A 21,531-nucleotide genomic window follows, 5' to 3' on the forward strand; every position below is an offset into this window, starting at 1 on the left:
TGCTTTTTATTTTCATTTTTATCTTTTCTAACCTCTTATTCTTTTCTCCTCCACTCTAAAACATCCTTCTCCAATCGTTATCTTCTGATTTTTGTTTTGCTGCTCTATTTTTCTTTCCCTTCCTTCTCTGTTAACCTTGTTTCCTTCATACACATTAATCTTAATCTTTAACATCAGAAAAAATTTTTCCTAGTTAGTTTTACTTACAAACTTGACACAGCCTGGAATCCTCTGAGAAGCAGCCTTGACTGAGAAGTTACACAGATCAGATTGGCCTGTATGCTGGCCTGTGAGGGGCTCTCTTCATTGTTTTTTGTAGGAGGACCCAGCCCACTGTGGACAGCACCATACCTAAGGAGATGACAATGGGCTGAATAAGGAAGCTAGCTAGCTAAGCATGAGCCTGAGTAAGCCAGCAAACAGAATTTTTCCATGAATTCTCTTTCAATTTCTTCCTTGAGTTCCTGCCCTCAATGATAGGCTATAATAGTTCCCTCAATGATAAGCTATAACCTAGAAATATAAGCCAAATAAATTCTTTCCTCCCTTGCTTTTGGTCAGAATGTTTTTAATCACAGCAACAGAAAATCAATAACCTAGAACACTACTCTACATTAGTATTCCCTGGGGTTGTAGTCACTAATGTGGCTTTAATGAACATAAAATATATTTCTGTATCTTGTATAGTTTGACAGTGTTGATATAATAATATACAATATATTATGATTGTCTCCTTCTCCTTAAGTGGTATTAAAGAATGAAGCTTCAAGAGTAAGGCCCTCATAATAAAGTTCCCAAATAAATCTGGAAGAGATACTGAAACCTAAATATATGCAAATCACACAATGGACACACAAGAAAAAAACAACACAATGACTCCGCCAAAATATCTGAACTCCAGGATTAAAAGACAGTGAAATGGGTAAAAGACTAAATGAAGAGTTCAGAAATTTACTAAAAAAAAAAAAAAAAAAAAAAATCAGTAACTTCAAAAAGGATACAGGCAAGGAGATGAATATAATCCAGGCCCTGGAAAATCAGCAACATGGCAGAAAAACTGAGCCAAATGGATTAAAAAAAAAAAAAACGTCAGTCAAGTACTAAGAAACAGTAAGGAACATGAAAAACATTCAGCCAAGAAATTGAAATCTTAAAATATATATGTAAAGAAATATTCAATATTGAAAACTCAAAGAATCAAATAAAAAGCACACTGGAGGTAAGATGATTCAGTGGGAAATGACAACTGCTGCAGAGCCTGACAACCAGAGTTCAGTCCAAGACACACACACAGCAGGAAAGGCCAAATTCCTGCATGTTATGCTCTGACTGCCACATGGTGTGTGTGTGTGTGTGTGTGTGTGTGTGAGAGAGAGAGAGAGAGAGAGAGAGAGAGAGAGAGAGAGAGAGGAAGGAAGAGAGGGAGCGAGGGAGGGAGGGGAAAAAAGAATTTAAAAAGTAAAATAAATTTTAAAAAAGAAAACTACAGTGGAAAGCACCACCAATCAAGACAACCAAGCAGAAGAAAGAAGACAGGATTGAGGAAATCATACAATCAAGCATCAATAAGAAAGAAAAAAATTAGAACTACAACATTATGGAAGCGATCCTAAAGAATATATCTCTTAAAAGTTTGGTAAAGACCTGGTATTATGCCATTATACTAATACTAAAACTAGATTACAGAGAAACTATAGACCAATACCTCTAAAAAATAATCCTCAATAAACTAGAAAGTCATACTTAACAACACACAAAAGCTACATACTAGGTATACAAGACTGGTTCACTATTCAAAACCCATCAATGGAGCTGGAGAGACGGCTCAAAGGATAAAATGCGTGCCATCTAAGCATTAGGACTAGAATCTCAATCTCAACCCACCTAAAAGCCAGGCACAGCAGTGTGCATCTAATTCGGGTACTGGCAGAGTGCCCTGCAGTTATCAATGGCCAGCCAGATGAGCTCCAGGATCATCCAGAGATTCTACGTCAAAATATAAGGTGGAAACTGACTGAGGAAAACAAATCCAAATTAATGTGCACCAAAGTATACAAACCCACAGCAATGCTCACACAAAACACACATAAAAATACTATCAATGTAATCCAATGTATCAAAAGACTAAAGAAAATCATGGGCTGGTTCAGCTAATAAAATATAATGACATAATTCAACACCTATTTATGAATAATATACTCACAAAAAAGTTATTGAAGTTCTCTACTTAATAGTTATTGAACCCTCTCTAGTTACTAAAAAAAAAAAAAATTAAAAACCAACAACTGGCAAGAACCTAGATATATTACCTCCCAAACTGGGACAATGCAAAGGTTCCCTCCCTTACATTCTGCCTTATCACCCTAAGAAATAAGTGTTTAATCACATATCACCTGAACATCAAAGTAAAAGCCCTCAAAAAAAAATACAGCAAAAGAAAAAAGAAAAAGAAATCCTCCTTCTAGAACTAATGAGCAAGTACAGAAAGACTGTAGAGTTCAAAACTTGTATACAAAAGCAAATGTTTTCCCTACCCACAACGATAAGAATATGATAAAACAACAGTGGGGTTGAGGAGATGGAACAGTCAATAAAGTGCTGCCCCACAAGCAAGGCTCTAAATTTGATCTCTACAACCCAGAAAAGGGGACAGAAAGCATGCCACACATTTGTACCTCCTACACTGCAGAGGCAGAAAAGGGAGGCCTGGTGCTCACAGGGCCAAACAGCCCACAAAAATCAAGGAGCTCCAGGTTCAGTGAAATCAGAGAATAATCTGTAGAAGTTGTTTCTCTCCACTATGTGGGTCCTGAGATCAAATTCACATTGTCTAGCTGGGCAGCAAGCACCTTTACCTCTGAGCCATCTCACAGGCCTAGAAAGAAATTTTCAATAATAAAAAAATTTATTTGCTGATACTCATTGAGCACTTAAAACTTTATGACAGATCACTAAACTATCTGCAGTAGAGTAAGGATTATGTCTACTTTGCTTTTTTTCACCAAACAGAATGGGCTCAATAAATATTTCTTTAATGGATAAATGAATTGTTTTGAATATAGAAGCATGGACTCCTACATCAGGTAGAAAGTTGGATTAAATTATTTCAACTGGGCAGTATAAATAGGTAGGTAGGTAGATAGATAGAGACAGAGAGATAGATAGATAGATAGAGAGATAGATTTCTAAACTAATTTATTCTTAACATTCTCATTCTATATAATATCTGATTACTTCCTGACCTACACCCCAATAAGCAATCTCAAATGTAATTTACTGACTATTATTACATAGTTTTTTAAACCAAAATGTTAACTTTCTCTTTATTTACAACAATTTATTTTAGATCAAGACCAGTTGGAAATTTATTGGAGATCTTTTAAATGATATGGAGCTCACTGTTTTGTAATATCAAGATGATACTTCCAATTTCAACATACATATCCAAAACAGCATCACATAAAAAAATCTGTTTTTAAAGGAATTTTATAATGATATCAAGTCTGTCAAAGAGTTTTTAAGTTTCTTTAGGGTATATTTTAAAATTACAAGGTATTATAATCTAAACATAAACATTTTCATTTTCTAGGCATCTTAAAGTGCTACAGGCAACCTGGTGTGTGGGTTGTGTATATGACTGTATACATGAGTGTGTGTGTGTGCTCATGAGTGTTTCCCTCCCATTATCTACTATTCTAATCTTAAAGGAACTCAATGATTATTTTGACTACACTGATCAATGTAAAGATACATCTGCCCCACCCCACTGCCCATACACCAATAGCAACTCTACCAGCTACACTAGGTCAAAGAGCTTTTAATTTTTACTCTAACTCAACACTATTTTCATGAGCAATGATGATACCCAAATCCACACCTCGTGTAGAAGCTTAGAACTAAAATTTTTCACATACTACTATAAACAGTATAACAGCATTCAACAAAGTCTAACTTAAAACTATTTTCTTCCCAAAATTACTGAACACTGTCAAAAGCATGAAATTGTAATGCACACAATCTAATTTCCTTCTGTACAAAATGTGGTTAACATTCTTGTACTGTTAAATTATGTGTTGCACCTATTCATTTTCAAGTGTCTCTTGAAGCAAAATAAAAACAGAAAAATATATGTGTGTGTCAAAATCATATACACTGTGAGGACTATTAGGCATAAGAACCAGAATGACTACAGAACACTCCTTACAATTGTGGAAGATGAAATAGTCATCGTTTATAAGTAAGTAGGTATGAATAATATAGAACATTTGCCAACCAAAACCCTTCTGTATTTTGAAGACTGACCCATCCCCCCAAAAAAACTACCATGACCCATTTATTAAATAATACATCCACTGCTTTAGAAGTGCCCAAAAACACAACCATTTTGGAGATCAACCTGGCACTTTCTCAGACAATGAGGAATAGTGCTACCTCAAGATTCAGCTATACCACTTTTAGGCATATATCCAAAGATGCTCAAGTATAAAACAAGGACATTTGCTCAACCATGTTTGTAACAGCCTTATTTGTAACAGCCAGAAGCTGGAGACAACCCAGATGTCCCTCAGTTGAGGAATGGATACAGAAATTGTGGTACATTGACACAATGGAATACTACTCAACAATTAAAAACAAGGAAATCATGAAATTTGCAGGCAAATGGTAGGAAATAGAAAAGATCATCCTGAGTGAGGTATCCCAGAGGCAGAAAGACACACAGGGTATATACTCACTTATAAGTAGATATTAGACAGATAATATAGAATAATCATACTAAAAGCTGTACACCTAAGGAAGCTAATCAAGAAGGAGGTCCCTGGGTAAGATGCTTAATCTTCATTCAGAAAGGCAAACGGGACGGACATCAGAAGAGGGAAGAGGGAGAAAATAGAAAACAGGACAAAAGCCTATCACAGAGGGCCTCTGAAAGATTCTACCCAGCAGGATATCAAAACATATGCTGAGACTCATAGCCAAACTCTGGGCAGAGTGCAGGGAATCTTATGAAAGGGGGAGAAAGACCTGGAGGGAACAGGAACTCCACAGAACCAAAAAAATCTGAGCACAGGGTTCTTTTCTAGACTGATACTCCAACCAAGGACCATGCATGGAGATAACCTAGAACACCTGCACAGAAGTAGCCCATGGCAGCTCAGCATCCAAGAGGGGTCCCCATTAATAGGAACAGAGACTGTCTCTGACATGAACTCATGGGCTGGCTCTTTGATCACCTCTACCTGAGCAGGGAGCAGCCTTACCAGTCCACAGAGGAAGACAATGAAGCCAGTACTGATGAGACCTGATAGACTATGGTCAGACGGAAGGGGAGGAGAACCTCCCCTATTATTGGACTCTGGGAGGGGCATAGGAGAAGGAGGGAAGGTGAGATTGGGAGAGAATGGGGGAGGGACTACAACTGGATACAAAGTGAATAAACTGTAATTAATAAAAATAAAATTAAAATTAAAAAAAGAATTGCTCAAGCAAATATGTACCAACATATGCAAGTATGTATGTATATATGCATGTATGTATGTATGCAAGTATGTCTCTGACCTTGACAGAGGATCAAATGATCTTGATCATCAGCACTCAGTAGGGAGGAGTCTAAGGTCAGCCTAGGCTACATGAGACCCTGTCTCAATAAAAAAATACATCTGCCCCAGAGGCATTACAGGTGTGGCTGCTATGTCAATGTGCATCAGCAGATGGCAGAGAGGAGAGAGGCTTATGTCTTACACTCAGTGCTCTGACCTAGGAACATCTGAATGATTAGGAGCCTAAATTTCCCTGAAAACAGTGAGCCTGAAATGACCACCAGTCTGGTGTTATGCAGGCCCGGATGGTAAACAAGCTGGAGACTAGAAGAACCCTGCCTGGGACCACAACCCTCACATGAACAGACAACCTTCACATGGGGACACTGAGACAGGGGCTAAGAGAGGAAAAAGCCCAAGACAACAACCAGACCAGCGCCATGGGTCCAGACAGGGAGATAGCCTGAGATGACCACCAGTCCAGTGCTGTGCAGACCTGGGGGAGCAGACCATGCCCAAGATGACCCTTGACTGGTGCCATAATGCACAAGCAGGGCACAGCACTCCTGAGACGACCCCAAACACTCAGAGACCCCGGACAGCACTAAGAGAAACAAGTAAGTGGTGGAGAAATGAAAGAGAAAGAGAAGGATGTGGGACACAATGAATAGAAGCAGAACTGGACTCAAGAGTAGTGAGGAACAGTCTGATGTTAGTAGCCGGTGATGGGATCCCGGCCTGGGTTGCCACCAGGGGCCATACCTGGGTCTTTGGCCCTGAAACAGTAGGAGTCTATTACCACCAAGAGCCAGGTGGTCCTCGCTGGTCTGGGTTGCCAGGCAGGGGCAAACTGATGTCTGAGGGCTGTGCAGCACTGGCCCCACCCCTCACCTGGGCATCACGGGAGACCTGGCCCTAGGTCAAGAAAGCAGGAAAGCTGGCTCTGCACCTCACCTGCTGCAGCACTTGGCAGAGCAGGCCCTGCATCTCATCTGGGCAACACAGCAGAGCTGACTGTGGTAGTGGGGACAAAGGTAAGCCAACCCTGAGGGCATGTGGAAGAGCTGGCCCTGCCATTTGTCTGCTATTCAGTGAAATGGCTGACAGAGAAATGCCCCCCCCCTCCTTATGGCAGGCAGGAGAGTTGGCCCTGAGGTCATCAGAGCGGGACAGCTGGTTCTACCTCTCACCTGCTGCAGCACACAGGAGAGCAGTCTCAGCTGATCTAAGGGATCTGATAGACTCTCCGGCTTCTACAAGCATCAAAACACACATGCCACATAGACATGCATGCAGATAAAGCACTCATATACATAAGATAAACTTAAAACTGAAATAACAAAAATATATTCTCTTTAGCATTTGGAACATCACATGGCACCTAAATAAAAAACAATGAAAGGATAAAATATATCTCAAAATTAAGAAACAGTTTCTGAAAATATCAAAATAATGGGTGAATATTAAGATGTAAAGACTGAACAAGTATTTCCTTCTGAGACAAACAAAAATTGTATGTAAAATGATGGCCCTCATGTAGCTATAATAGGACAAGAAAAAAGATTTATTCAAATAAGCAAAGGCACAGCGACTAAAGCACTTGACATGCAAGCTTAACAACCCAAGCTAGATCCCAGAACCCATGTAAAAGTAGAAGAGAAACAATTCCATAAAGTTGTTATCTGACCTACACACACTCATGCCCATACACATCACACACAATCACACTCCATAATGTTTTCAATAAAATTTAATCTCCAACACAACAGTATTTAAGACAGGTGAACTTTGAAGGGTGACAACATTATTAAGTCAAGAGTTTTAATAAATGGGATTAGCGCCCATAAGAGAGCATGCTCCACAACTTCCATTCCTTTTACCATATAACCAGACGGCATTCTTCCCCTCAAGAGAATACACCAACAATATGCCATCACAGAAGTAGATATCACCGTCATGAGGCACCAAAGGCTGATTTCAGACTTCCCAGTTTCCAGAATAATAAGAAAAAGAATTTCCTAGTTTATAAACTATATAGTTTCAGGTAGTTTGGTACAGTGACACTAAGTACTTAAATAGTTTCTTCAAAACATCAGTACAAGATGGGATTATTCAATAAAATCAATTGTATAGGGAAAATAATTTAATTGGTCCCTATTCAAAACTCTATTTGACACAAATTTCAAAAGAAGTCTACCCAGGTATGGTCCTCAATGGCTATAATCTCAGCATGTAGGAGGCAGAGACAGGGGGATGGATCATAAGCTCAAGGCTGGGGCTACCTGGAGCCCTGTTTCCACAATAATAGTACTTAGCCATTCTTTTTAATTTTCTTTCTTACATAGCTAGGAGGAAATGATGACTATTTCCAGTAGCAGCATAGAAAAGAGCTAAAGCAAAGGAAAGCAAATTTTTTTTAAAAAGACTAATAAATTTAACTCCATAAAAATGCAAAACTTGTGCACATCAAACTGTAAGGAAAAAATTACAAGACAAAAAAAGTATTGAAACATTTAAATGTGACAAATCAGTGGTATCCTAAGTATGTAATAAGCTATAAATAATAAAAGAGTAATAGTCTAATCAAAATGTTATAAAGGATATAATAGAAGAATAACGACAAACACTGATTTCTAACAGGCACTCTATACTTCCCTCAATCATGTAGAGATTAGGCTGGAGGGAAGGTCTCTGGTTTAACTGTAAGCCAGTTAACCATGTAGTCTTTAGTGTTTTGTTCAAAGACCCACAGAATCTTGTACCAATTAACAGTGTTTTGCTGACAAGAGTCAAGCAAAGAGTAAGGAAAATAATCTCTCGTCAGAGAATTGGAAGAAATGCAGCAGCACTACCTCTGGATAGCATGACATATAGATTCAAGGCCTACAGAAAAGGAACTATCACAAAACAAAAAAACAAAAAGAATTCTAAAAAAATAGATGATAGATAGACAGATAGAGTAATCCACCCTTAGCCTCCAGTCCTAGCATAAGCCTTTACCTATACAGGAAAAATTAGACTTGATTATAGAATAAATATGCAATTCAGTTGGCTGTCAAGTATAAGAAAAACCAAAACTTGCTCATATTGCCACCCCAGAAAAACACTGTTGACTTGGAATTTAGACATAACACCTATAATAATTACCATTTACAAAGTGTTTATGTATTTAGAACACTTTGTAAGGTAGCTATTATCCTCATTTTATGAAAAGGAAAACAGGAAGAGGATGGCTAAGTAGTGTATCCAATGTGACATGAAAATAGATAGCAGAGACAAGATTCAAAGCCAATCCACCAGATTCCGAAGATCCTGCTTTTTCACCATGGAATCGTGATTTTCAAAAAGTACAGGATAATAACAGCTAACATTTGTGGTTTATTTTGTACTTTACATTCTATTTCATAAAACTCTGACACAACACAAAATTAACATTAATACATTTCTTTAATAAACAAACAAGAAAATGCTAAATGGCTAATCAAAATCACATGGTAAATAAGGCCAGCATTCTGACCAAACAAAACAACCTGCAATAACTTTATTTTCATAAGAGATGTAGCTAGACTAAAACAATAAGGAGAAGCTATGCTTATTTTAAGCACCATACATCACACACACATAATTTACTAACTTAAAGTTTATTTTGTAGTAGAGAACATACTATATACCGCCTTCTTTCTCATAAAATTCCTCAAATACAGTAACTAGATGAACTGTAGAATTTTACATGGCCAATGTTTACACAAAAAAAAACATAGTTCCTAAAGGGAATAAGAGATAGTTTATTCTAGAGCCATTTTGAGAGACTGTGCCTAGGAACACATATTTAGTTTACCCAAATCCAGTGTTCAAATGTGGAAAGAGTTTCATGAAGTTTTACAGGTTTACAGAACAAAGAAAGTCATGAATCAAGTTTATTCAAAATACAGTGGTGTGTGCATCAGTGAGACAGTCACAATAGTGAAAGCTTTTCTATAGGCCTTAGATGCAATCTGCTAATGTTCTTAGCCTTTAGTTTGGTAGAAGCTAGCAGTCTGCTAAGTTAATAGATTTACTCATAGGGTTTTACTTCCAGCAACCTTAAAATTCATTGGTGTGCACAATGACAAGGTGGTCACAGCAAGATGGGGGGAGCTTTTCTATAGGCTTCAGATGCTCTCCAATGACATTCTTAGCTTCTGGGTTGGTAGAAGTTAGTAGAGTGATCTTAGTAGATTTCAAAAGGCTTTTATCTATTAGTCACAGAATGTTAGGTCCCAACACAGAGGTGGTCAAGAAATGGGGCTAAAGCAGGAAATGGGACAATTAGCCCTGGACCTACAACATCCCAATCACTCCACATTACTACAGTTCTAAGCAGTCCATCAGTCTCTATATTCTTTCCAAGAATTTTCATCAATACCAGCAATGTTCCTCAATTAAAGCATATCTTTGTCTGCCATCTCAATAACTTTTTAAGTTAGTTAAAGATAAAAAAATATCCTAAATTCAGAAAACAAGTAGCCTTCAATATCTTAAAAATAGCAATTTATTATGTTCCACACTCTTAACAATCGTGAAATCTTCCTTGATCTTCAAGTGCAAATATATCAATCTTCTTGATTAACTCTGCTTTCCCATTAGTAAACATAATCAGCCACTGTAGTTGCCATTATTCAACAGCTGCCATTTTACTATTTGTCAAGTGCTTATCCAGAAGCTTCCTGCTTCAACACTGCTTTAACCGTTAAAGTAGGAGTGAGAGATAACACTCAGTAATAGAGCATTAGCCTACCACAAGGCCCTACATTCACTGCCTACTACATCACAGGCAGGCAGGCAGAAAGGAAGGCAGAAAGGACTAAATGGACTGATCCACCAAAAAACAACAGAAATCTAGATCTATTCCAATGAGGCTTTTTTTTTCATGTTCTATTTTCAAATCTACAGCATTTATGATGAGATGTTAATAGCCTGAAGGTGAGGGTACCTATGTTGAGGTTAACAGTCGGAATGAAACTGGAAATGAGAAACTAATCACTCTGAAACTAGTCACATCTTTGAAACCTCTGAGCAACCCTTAAATGACTATTTAAAAAGAAAAAGTACAAAAAGATGGGACAGTGGATAAGGTAAAAAATTTCTGTAAATGACTAATCACATCTGTCCAACCTTGAGGTAAAGGACTCAATAACTATGACGCATCCTAATTACTGAATGTGATGTCAAAAGTGAAAGAAAAATAATATTTTCCCAAAAGACACCCAAGAATCTTTAATATGTATATCATGAATTCATTCATTCAAATATTTACTATAAGTCAACCATGTATACTACTCAATACTATAAGCTGAGATACTATAAGCTCTTCAGGTCACAGTACCTACAACAAATCATCATATATACCTTGTGGGTTGTTTTATCTTTTAAAAAAAATAAAATAAAGAAAAACAATTTTAGAACTTCTGGAATACTCTCCTCAGACTCTCCAAAAATGTTGTTAAGCCATACAGAGCAAACCCTTTGTCATAGCATGTTACTAAACATGGATATAAAATAAACATCAGTTCAAGGTCAATCTGGTCTATATAGCACCCAGGACTACTAGGGCTACATAGAGAGAAACTGTCTTTAAAATGAATAATAAATTAATAAATAAATTAAAAAACTATCTCTAAAGCTGAACTAAAAGCACAGCAGCACACAAATAACAGTACCCATCTGTGGGAAGTTGAACAGAACCCCTAATGATGAGCTCCCTAACTTGCACTTCAGATTATAAATCATGCATGCATTTCGACATGAGGTTACACAGGTGACAGAATAATTTTTATGTACCAAGTCAATCTATACCCACTTTCAAGGCAGGCATGGTGACACATGCCTGTACTTCCAGTACCTAGGAGATAGGGGCAGTAGAATCAGGAGTTAGGTCATGCTCAACCACATGGGGTTTTTAAGACCAACTGGACCAAAAGGAGACTCTGTGTCTTAAAAAATAATTTCAAGCTCTCGGGAAAGAATCTTTATAATCTGATGAACTTCATACTTGATCAAAATCAGAAACAATAAAATTATCTTATCTCAGAACTTTCACAACAACCATCATAACAATTTTTATTCTGTACTTAAGTAGATTCTTGAAACATTAGTTGAAAGGAAGGCATAAGAAAATCTAGTTACCTTGAAAAAAAAATCCCATTGTAAGAATTATAAAATGTTTAAAATAAGATGAGTAAAGTAACCTAGTTAGTTCCCTTTGTAGCTAACATCACACCTTAAAGTCACAATTACTCAGCTGGAAAACAACTCAGAGGTAGTACACTTGCCTAACATGTACAAGACCCAGGGTTTGATCCCTAGCACCATGTAAAAAATAAATTAACAAAATAATAAAGCAACAGTTAAAATTGTAAGCATCAAAAGCACTCAAATCTTAAAGCTTTAAGTCACAAATATATAAATATCACTTAAGAAATTCAAGGTTAGTATACATTATCTCCTGTTACTTTCATTTCTTTATGCTAGAAAGATAAACACTGGGTTTTCCAAACCATTTTTAGAAGACTTGATATTCAGTCAAACCAAAGTCATTTCTTTTAGTATAGTTAGTTACAGTGAAATAATACACAGTAAATAATCATTTCTGTCATAAGCAACAGGTTACAAATACAATATGAAACAAATGATTCAGATGATATATAGCCACAAACATAGCAATGCTGCTTCACAAGTAACATCTTTTCTCAAATGTATACCTAACAATTTTACAATGATAAATCAATACCTAAACATAAAGTAAAAAGGTGTTTTCCCACTAAATTCCCTAATTATCTTTCTTCCTAACAGGCAGCAAAATGATTGTTATTGTCCTTTTCTTTCTCTCTCCCTCTCTCCCTCTTTCACTCCCTCCCCCACCTTTCTCCTTTCTGTCTCTCTGTCTCTGTCTCTGTCTCTGTCTCTGTCTCTGTCTCTCTCTCTCTCTCTCTCTCTCTCTCCATGGTTTTTTAGAAACAAGGTTTCTCTGTGTAGCCTTGGCTGTCCTAGATTCCCTTTGTAGACCAGGCTGGCCACAAACTCACAGAGATCCGTCTGCCTCTGCCTCCCTAAGTGCTAAGATTACAGGCATGTGCAACCAAGCCTGTTCTTTTCTCTTAAAGGCAATAAATAAAGCAGAGATCCCTTCCTCTGCTTCACACTCACCAACTCTATCCACAGTCCTAGGGATAAACCCAGAGCCCCACAAACACTAGCTAGTTACATACAGATCTCACTGATGCATGTGTTAAAATGGCCTGTACCAGGCCTCTCTCCTGCTGCTCAACAAAGGAACTAGAATAAAATTTCATGTATTTTATGTCAAAATTACCTTTCTTGTCAAATAGTTTTCCTCATATTTTATTTAACATATAAAAATTATACCTATATATGATCTATGTGCTATTTTAACATTCTAAAATCACCATCTCAACTGTTCTCAAAATAAAAACACAGAAACCAGCACAGTAAACTCTCAGCACATCACTTCCCTCACTCTGGTCTAAGCCTCTCTCAACACCTTAAACTATTTACTACTTGCATCTGTCACCTAGCAATTTGCACTTACAATACTAGACATTATCAGCCTTTCATTATAACCTGGGTACAGCACTTTAACAGCACCTAATACAGCAAATCAGTAATAGGAAATAAGGTTTTGAGAAAAGCAAAATATAAAGCCTTTTTTTAACTTTTCATACTCTTGTCAAAACATGTCAAACTTCTGTAAGCCAAAAACATGTTTCAATTTCCTCCTTCGAGAAAAAGCTGAAAATAACATCAGGAGGTTTAACACAGACAACCTGGGAAAGTTGGGAAGCCTCACAATAAATGATTTTTATCACACACTTTTAGAACCAAATCAATAAATTGTAACTATTCCAAAAATATTCCAGAATTCATTTCCTAAATACAGTACTACTAGAAATCACAGACCCTTATAAATTCAAGCATCAAACAAAGTATATACGACTAAATGTGTGTTGTAGACACTTTTGGTTCTAAGCTAGAGAGGCTGCCTGTTATGCACACATAACTCTTACTGGAGCACCGCGGGAGCACTGCTAATGCATCTGAGTAAATGAATGCATAGCAAGAGGCCAAGGAACAAATATTTACTAGCCAGTAAGCATCTGCAAGATACTTAGTCAGATCGATGTTTGTAACTTTGCTATATCCTCTTACTAATGGCCCCTTTCCCACAACATCCATAAGCTCAAAAAATTTACACCATACTATTTACTGCACTACAAATATCAAAACATAATCTTGTTTACCTAAATTATGTGCAGTTTTAAAACTTGCGTTTTTGACAAAAGAAAAAGAACATCTAGACTAATTCATGGTTGTTTCACCTAATCCTTTTCTCCAAAAACATGAAGAATATTCCTATGAGTTCACTGTCACAAGAAAATCAAACCCTACAGTAAGCACTTTGTGTAATGTTGATTTTTTTTTTTTCAAATCTGTAACATAGGGCTTACCAGCATGCCATTAGGGCAATTTTGATTTCATTATTTAAATAGCTCAAAAAAACAATATATATTTTGAGGAAATAAATGTTTTCCATTTTAATGGCGTATTTAGAAATATAACAACGGTCATAACCATGTGTTGAGATGGCACCTCTAATTTTTAATAATTCAAACATTCAAAGCAACTTGTTAAAAGTGGTCCCCCCCAAACCCGTATTTACTAATTACTATTTTACTGCTTACAAAATTATTTCAACTAACCTAATAATATTGGTAATTTTAATTATCTTTCAGTTTACATTTATAATAGTCACTTAACCAGTTCTATTTTGGGTACACACATGGAAGAACATATTCAAACGAGTCAGTAGTTTGTTCTAGGTTAGAACACCTAAGTAAATATGGAATCCATATTTGAAGCAGACAAGTCACTTCCACTTGTAGTCATCTGCTTCCTGTAATGACTGCTCATAGCACAAGTATCTATCTCAGGCCTAATGGCTGGCTGAAAGAGATGTGAACAAGTGGTTTTAAACGTGTCTGCTCAGTTCCCTGCCCAAGATTCTCAGCTGAAGTGACTGCAACAGTAAGTGTCCTGACTCCCTGCAGTGAGAACCTCGGTTCTCTGTCCTCCTGTTCTGCATGGGATCCCGTTCTCACTTGTTGGACAAACACAGTGCTGGCTTCCTCATCACATTTTCTTACCTTTACCCCACATTTGGCTTTTTCAGTGACTTGACTGTTCTACTCAAAACTTATGTCAAATTTTAACTGCCATTTTAATGATAATGAGGGATGAGACCTTAATTAGACCATGAGGACTCAGCCTTCGCAAATAAGTTACATGCCATTATCTCAGGAGTGGGCTAGTTACAGAAGAGTGGGTGACATTGCAAAGGGGAGTAAGTTATAAAGAGTGGGGAAGTTATAAAGGGGGAGAGACTGAGGTCCTTTTTATTCCTCATTCTCCTTTGTTTACTCCATGTGAAACCTTCTACCATATTATGACAGAGGAAAGCAGCCCTCACCAAATAAGCTCACTCCATCTTGGGCAGTCTAGATTCTAAAATTGTGAATCACAGAAATCTCTTTTTTTATTAATTAATCAATGTCTGATACATTATAGTAGCTTCCTGTTTCTGTTCATAGTTAAGAGTGTTAAGGGGTGAAGAAATGACTTAACTTATCTCTCCAACCTCCAAATGACAGTATGGTTATAGAGACATGGTATCTAAAATCAAGTGACTGCCCCTAATCACACATACTATCAATATCAAAGGAACTAGGAATAAATATTGCCATTAAAAAAAATAAGCCAGTAACATAATTGTTATGTTTATTTGAAAGGTTTCACTATAAATCTATTCTTTTTTAATGTTTTATTTTATCAATTTTTGTAAATATGGGTGTTGTGCACCATGTGCATGCAATGTCCTTGGAGGCCAGAAGACAGTGGGTATCAGATTCCCTGGCACTGGACTTAGAGATGATTTTGAGCCACCTTGTGGATGCTACAAATCAAACCTGGGTCCTCTGGAAGAGTCACCACTCTAGCCTCAAACTTCACTCTATGAAATCTTCAAACTACATTTTTTAATATCTTGAATACTATGAAAAAGATTAAATCAACATCACCTGGTGTTGTTACTCTCAAAAACTAGACTGCCTACCAGTGTGTTCAGTCCTACAGCCAAATATTTATAATCTGGCCCATCCTTCCTTTGCTTATTTGTTTGTTTTTCAGGCTTGCCTCAAACTCACAGTTCTCTTGCCTCAGCCTCCAGGGTTCTAAGACCACAGATGTTAGCCACCATACTCAGCTCTTTCCCTTTAATCATGAAAGAACCTTCCTAGACTTTTGTTTACTCTGTTAAGTTAAATCCAATTATTGCCCAGGGTAACAACCACTCCAGACTTGTCTGTTTTTTCCACAAATTTCTGTACTTATATTCTAGACACCTAGACCCCATAGTGCTTGATATATTATATGTAGTTAACAAACATTAATAAACTTATTACTTTTTTAGTTATTTATAAGTGTATGTTAGTATGTATATGTGAGTACCCATGGAGGAGATAACAGGGTATCAGATTGTCATGGGATAGTAAATTAGTCCAGCCACTCTGGAAATAAATGTGGAGAATCCTCAAAAAGCTTAAAATAAATCTTCCATATGACTCATCTATATGACTCCTCAACATATGCCCAAAGGACTCAACGTCCTACTCCAGATACGTGCTCAGCAATGTTCACTGCTGCCCCTGTGAAAAGAGCAGCCTAAAAGCCCTTCAATTAGCAGTGGGTAATGAAAATGTGGCACATACACAGAGAATACTATTCTGCTCTAACAAAAAAATGACAACATGTAATGTGTAGGTAAATGAATGGAACTATAAGACATCATATTGAATGAAGTAACTCAAACCAAGAAAGACAAACTCTGCATGTCATCTCTTATCTGAGTTCCTGGACCCAATCTTTAGATGTGAGTACTTACTTAACCTAGCGTAACTGTACAAAGCAGGAAAGTAAAAGGGAACAGTTGGGAAGGGGATATAGCAGGGTACAAATGGTCTGATGGGGGAAATAGGAAATAAGAAAAGTAAGGGGGCTTTAATTAGGGAGGGAGGAATAAACACAGAAAGAGGAAGGAGGGATAAAATAACAGTAAAGATGTCTAAACAAATTCATAAGAAATCATACTATCATATATCTCCCTAAAAATACTTATAATACATGTAAGTCTGTGTATACATATACATAATTTAAATGAAATTTTCTCATCTGGGATGAAAATGCCCTCCTCAAGAGCCACAGATTATCTAACAAAAATCCCAATACCAGGCTTGAGAAGCCCTCTTTTTAGTTGTTGGTCAGGGCTATCCAAGAGACTCAAAATATTATAAGCTACTGCTGTAGCCCTTGGCTGCTCCCCAGAGGTGAAAGGTAAGTTTCAACTGCTGAATACAGCATGAACTTCAAAAACAGGGCCCAGAGAACCAGAGCTATATCTAACCGAAAGCCTCCTCCCTGAGGACTAGTTTTCATGTTACATCAAGGGGCAGTAGTGGAACACATACCTAGTTAATAACCAACAGCCTTCTAATTAGATTTAATAGCCACTCAACAAGAGGTAAAACATGGCTGGAACTGGAAATTAGCCCATTAACAAGGGCTAATGAAGTCACGGATGTTGCAGGATAATCTACAGCCACCAATTAATAAACCAACATAATCCTGGAATACATTCTAAATATTTATCCTTATACCCACAGATAAATGTAGTTTTAACCTCTCATCAAAGAACTTTCTTGTAACAAAGAAAAAGCCATTACAGAAAACCACAACACAACTTTTGCACTTAAATCTTAGGAAATATCTTGAAAGAAGGGGCAGAAAAGACTGTAAGAGCCAGAGAAACAACAAGTTTGCCATGAGGTTTTACCTCCTAGAAATATTAGAGAAACTACATCCATGAAGTCTCACCAAAACAGCTGGCTAAACATGACTTGAACAAAGATAATACCAATAGACATGCTTGTGTGAAACGTCATGAGGTCTCAACCCTAAACAAAGAACAATAGAGATGCTAAGAGAAGCATATATACAAACATACATACACATATATATCTGTGTGTGTGTATATATATATATATATATATAGTCTTCCCCAGGGAAAAGCACACCAACTAGTTATCCAAAAAATATCAAATGGAATGGTCAGCTTTGAAAACATATACATACCAAGCAATATTATATGGACTGAGTAGGTTGTACATATATATTTAGGAACATATACACATACACACACAACAAATTAAAGAGACCATGAAACTGAATGAAAGCAAAAGAGGAGGGATTGAATGGAGAAGAGAAGTAATGTAATTATAATTTCAAAAAATATGATAAGAAAAAAAGAGCAAAGCAAGCTGAGCACCAGGTTTCACATTTGTGCTTCCTGATAATGTGACAAGCCTCCTCACACTCCTCTTACAATGAACTCCCAGCCACAATGGACTTTGCTTTCTTGCCCCCCTTCCCCAAAACAAGGTTTCTCTTTGCAGCCTTTGGCTGTCCTGGACTAGCCTGCCCTGGACTCCAGACCAGGCTGGCCATGAACTCACAGAGATCTGCCTGACTCTGCCTCCCCGAGTGCTGGGATTACAGGAGTGTGCCACTGTGCCAGGCTTCAACTGCGCTCTTAAACCAACCTTTCCTTCCTTTCCTTCTTCTCACTTTTATCAGGTTTTTTTCACAATGAGAAACAAGCCTAATATGAGTACATAAGCCCAAAAGATAAGATAGTAGTAAGACTTGGCCCAACATCAAAGACTATATTTTTTTAAAGTATTCACCTTAACATGTTTTCACTTAGATTTCAATGTTTAAAATATACACACATATATACAATATACATATATGCACACACATAAACACACATGCTCATCTATTTATATATGTTACATTTTCCTACTTTAAAGAAGTTTTTTAATTAACACAAACATAATCCAATTTCCTCTCTTACTTTTTACATATCTATAGCAGCAGAGGTACAAATGACAAGAAAAAAAAAAAGTACACAGATAATGACAAATTACAAAGTCAGCCTCTGAATAACCAAGCTGACTGATTCTTCTATAGTGAGGAGAACAGGATCGTGTAGAGAGACACTGTGAACTGCTAGAAGTATAACCACATAGATTTTTTTCACAGTTTTAAGTTTGTTTAATTATATTCATTTTAGTGTATGTGTATATTTGTATGGATGCAATGGCGTATGTGTGGAAGTCAGAATCCAACTAATGGGAGTCAGTTCTCTCTTCTCCCACATTGGTTCCAGGAATTAAACTCAGAGAACCAGGCTTAGGGGCAAGCACCTTACCTGCTGAGTCATCTCCCTGGACACAAATGCATTATTTTAAATGAAAACACTGATATCAATGTTTCTCAAAGAAATAATGTTTGATCCCCTTAATGCTCTGCAGTTTTTAAGCCAGCTGTCTGTAATTGTCCCCATCTCGAATGATGCGCTTTTTTACTGAGTGCTCTCTAACACTGGACCCTGACGTTCTATATCAGGACTGGAAGGCATCTCCAATTGTCTTCATATTTCTCAGACAGCATCATGGGGAACAAGATGGCAGACAGTATTCCCTCCCAGATTTCTCATTCCTAGAAAAACTAGCAGAGAAGTCTATGAGCTCAAAGAAAGTAACAATCAGGGTAGAATATAACAGTGTTCTAATATACCCCAACCTGACTGAGCTGCAGAGTGACATTCCACATCCCTCTCGTTGAACATCTTAAAGCAGACATTTTTGCTATTTGAGTGCCAGATTTAAACGACAATTATCTTTGGTTACCACAAATTGAAGGAATAAACAAAATTCACGGTGGTTACTATTTGCTATCGACTTGATGAGATTAAAGTATTATGAAAATAAATCCCCAGTATATCTGTGAGGGATTATCCAAATTAGGTTCACTGAGGTAAGAAGACTTGCCCTAAACATGAAGAGTACCGTTCCATGGGCTGGGACATCAGACTGAATAAAAAAGGACAAAGAAAACTAAGCAGCAAAAGCATTCATTCATGATACTCTGCATCCTAACTATAAATGCAATGTGACCAAGACACCTCCTACTTCTACCACCATTCCTTGATTTCATGGAACTGTGAGCTGGAACAAGCCCTTCCTTAAGTTGCTTTTGTCAGTTCGTTTGTCACAACAATGAGAAAAATAACTGACACAGTGGTAGTTTGGTTATCTGACCTACTAAATCCCGTGGAAAACACATGGAGTATTGCAGTTCTATAATGCTTCTCTATTGATAGAGAGACTATGCCAGAACAGCTTCCAGGAGACTCCTATTTCAAACACGAACAATTCAGCCCATTCTTCTGGTCCTCAGCATGCCTAGCCTATTTCTGTAGAAGTAAATAAGAATAACCTCTCCAGAAATATGGCTGGTAGCTATCAAGCACACTGGAGGGTAGCTTTAAAACAGTTCCCTTCAAAAACTGAATACTATGTCCCTGTCTCCTTGAATTTGGACTGATTTAGTGACTCAAACAAGGTCCCACTCTGGCAGGCCTTGAACTTACAGTGATCTGCCTGCCCCTGCCTCCAAGTTCTGGGTAGTGGCTCACTCTTAAAGAACAGGATGTGGAAAGGCTGGTGATACAGCTGAGTAGTAGAGTGCTTGCCCAGCATGTGTGAGACCCTCGCTTTGATTACTGATAGCACAAAAATGAATACAGATATACAATACCTAACACAATTTACAGAAAGCAATACAGCAATGCTGGTCTGAATAAAGCAAACTATCATGTTCGGATTCACTGAAGCCACATCCGAGGGAGGCCTTCTTGGTAAGGACTTGAGGACCCAAGTATGATGCTCTGGGCATCTGCAGTCACACAACTCTAAAACACGTTCATATAAAATGCCTTGGGATATGCCACAAGAGACATTCACAGAAATTGATGTTGGTCTTAAATGATATAGGTAATTTCTGTCAGTTTCTCTGTTTATTTGTTTGCTTGTTTGTTTGTTTGAAGACAGGTCTCACTGCCCTGACTAGCCTGGAACTTCCTATATAGACAAGCTAAGGCTTGAATTCATAGAGATATACTTGACTCTGCCTCCTGAGCGCTAAGATTAAAGGTATGTCACCATGAACCCTGGTTTCTTTCTTAAAAGAAAAATAAAGTTATTTTTTTTAATTGCCATACTAAGAAAGGCAGTTAGAAAAATAAAAACAGCCAGAGCTACATAGTGAGACCCTGTCTTTAAAAAAGTTGACACACTTATAAAGAAGACATGTTTTGCTGTTTTAATTTTTTGAAACAATTCCAAAATGCTACAAATAATCATTCAAATGAGGTAAGACAAGCTGAGACAGGATGTTAGAGAAGAACTTGACTAGAACAGAACTATATCCAGGTTCAAAGCTTTCTGAAAGTGTTCACTAAAATGCTATGATCTTTTACTTAAGGGTCTTGCCTTTTCACTCATCTACTTACTAAAACTTCAAACTAGCCATCTTCCCCTAAGAGTCAGTGCTGAATAACCTTTATAGTCAGGAAACTGTATCTCTAACCAAGAGGCATATTGTAATCTCAATTTTTTTTCTAAGATTGCTAGAAGAGATGGGAAATCATTCACAGTCATTCTTTACATGCTAGAGGGCTATTATTAATATCTTTATTAACTTTTTATTTACAGTCATGAAAAGAGACTCCCACTCTGCCCCATTTTCTTCATGAATCTCTCCTTTCCTTGTCCTTTTCTGGATCTTCTAAACTTCCCATATCCTTGAAACTGTACAACAGCAAAACTGAGTTATATGTTCCTAAGATAAGCTTAAGGATTATTTACCAGTATATTACCTTATCCAAATTTTGCTATACAGCATGTTCTGTATTATATCTTTAGTCATCAATATCAAAACCTCAATTATCTCACCACTGTTACAGTCAAATCTCTATAGGCAG

At 37.2% G+C, this 21,531-nt stretch overlaps 1 protein-coding gene and 1 non-coding gene across 5 annotated transcripts in view; one reads left to right on the forward strand and one right to left on the reverse strand.

Moving 5' to 3' along the window:
* Rabgap1l (RAB GTPase activating protein 1 like) overlaps nucleotides 1-21,531 on the reverse strand; it is a 626,983-nt gene that overhangs the window by 571,992 nt on the left and 33,460 nt on the right. The window contains exon 1 of one of the 4 annotated variants that reach the window (XM_060364540.1): nucleotides 1,885-1,986. The exons of the other annotated variants lie outside the window; for them this stretch is intronic. The gene's annotated coding sequence lies outside the window, so the exon portion shown is untranslated. Of the gene's footprint in view, nucleotides 1-1,884; nucleotides 1,987-21,531 lie in introns of those variants that run through there. 4 annotated transcript variants of the gene reach the window in all.
* Nucleotides 5,657-5,788, forward strand: LOC132646610 (small nucleolar RNA SNORA17). The gene has a single exon (XR_009584871.1). It is a non-coding gene; the product is annotated as a small nucleolar RNA SNORA17 (small nucleolar RNA).

The sequence above is a fragment of the Meriones unguiculatus genome, chromosome 11, assembly GCF_030254825.1.
Source record: "Meriones unguiculatus strain TT.TT164.6M chromosome 11, Bangor_MerUng_6.1, whole genome shotgun sequence".
NCBI lineage: Eukaryota > Metazoa > Chordata > Mammalia > Rodentia > Muridae > Meriones > Meriones unguiculatus.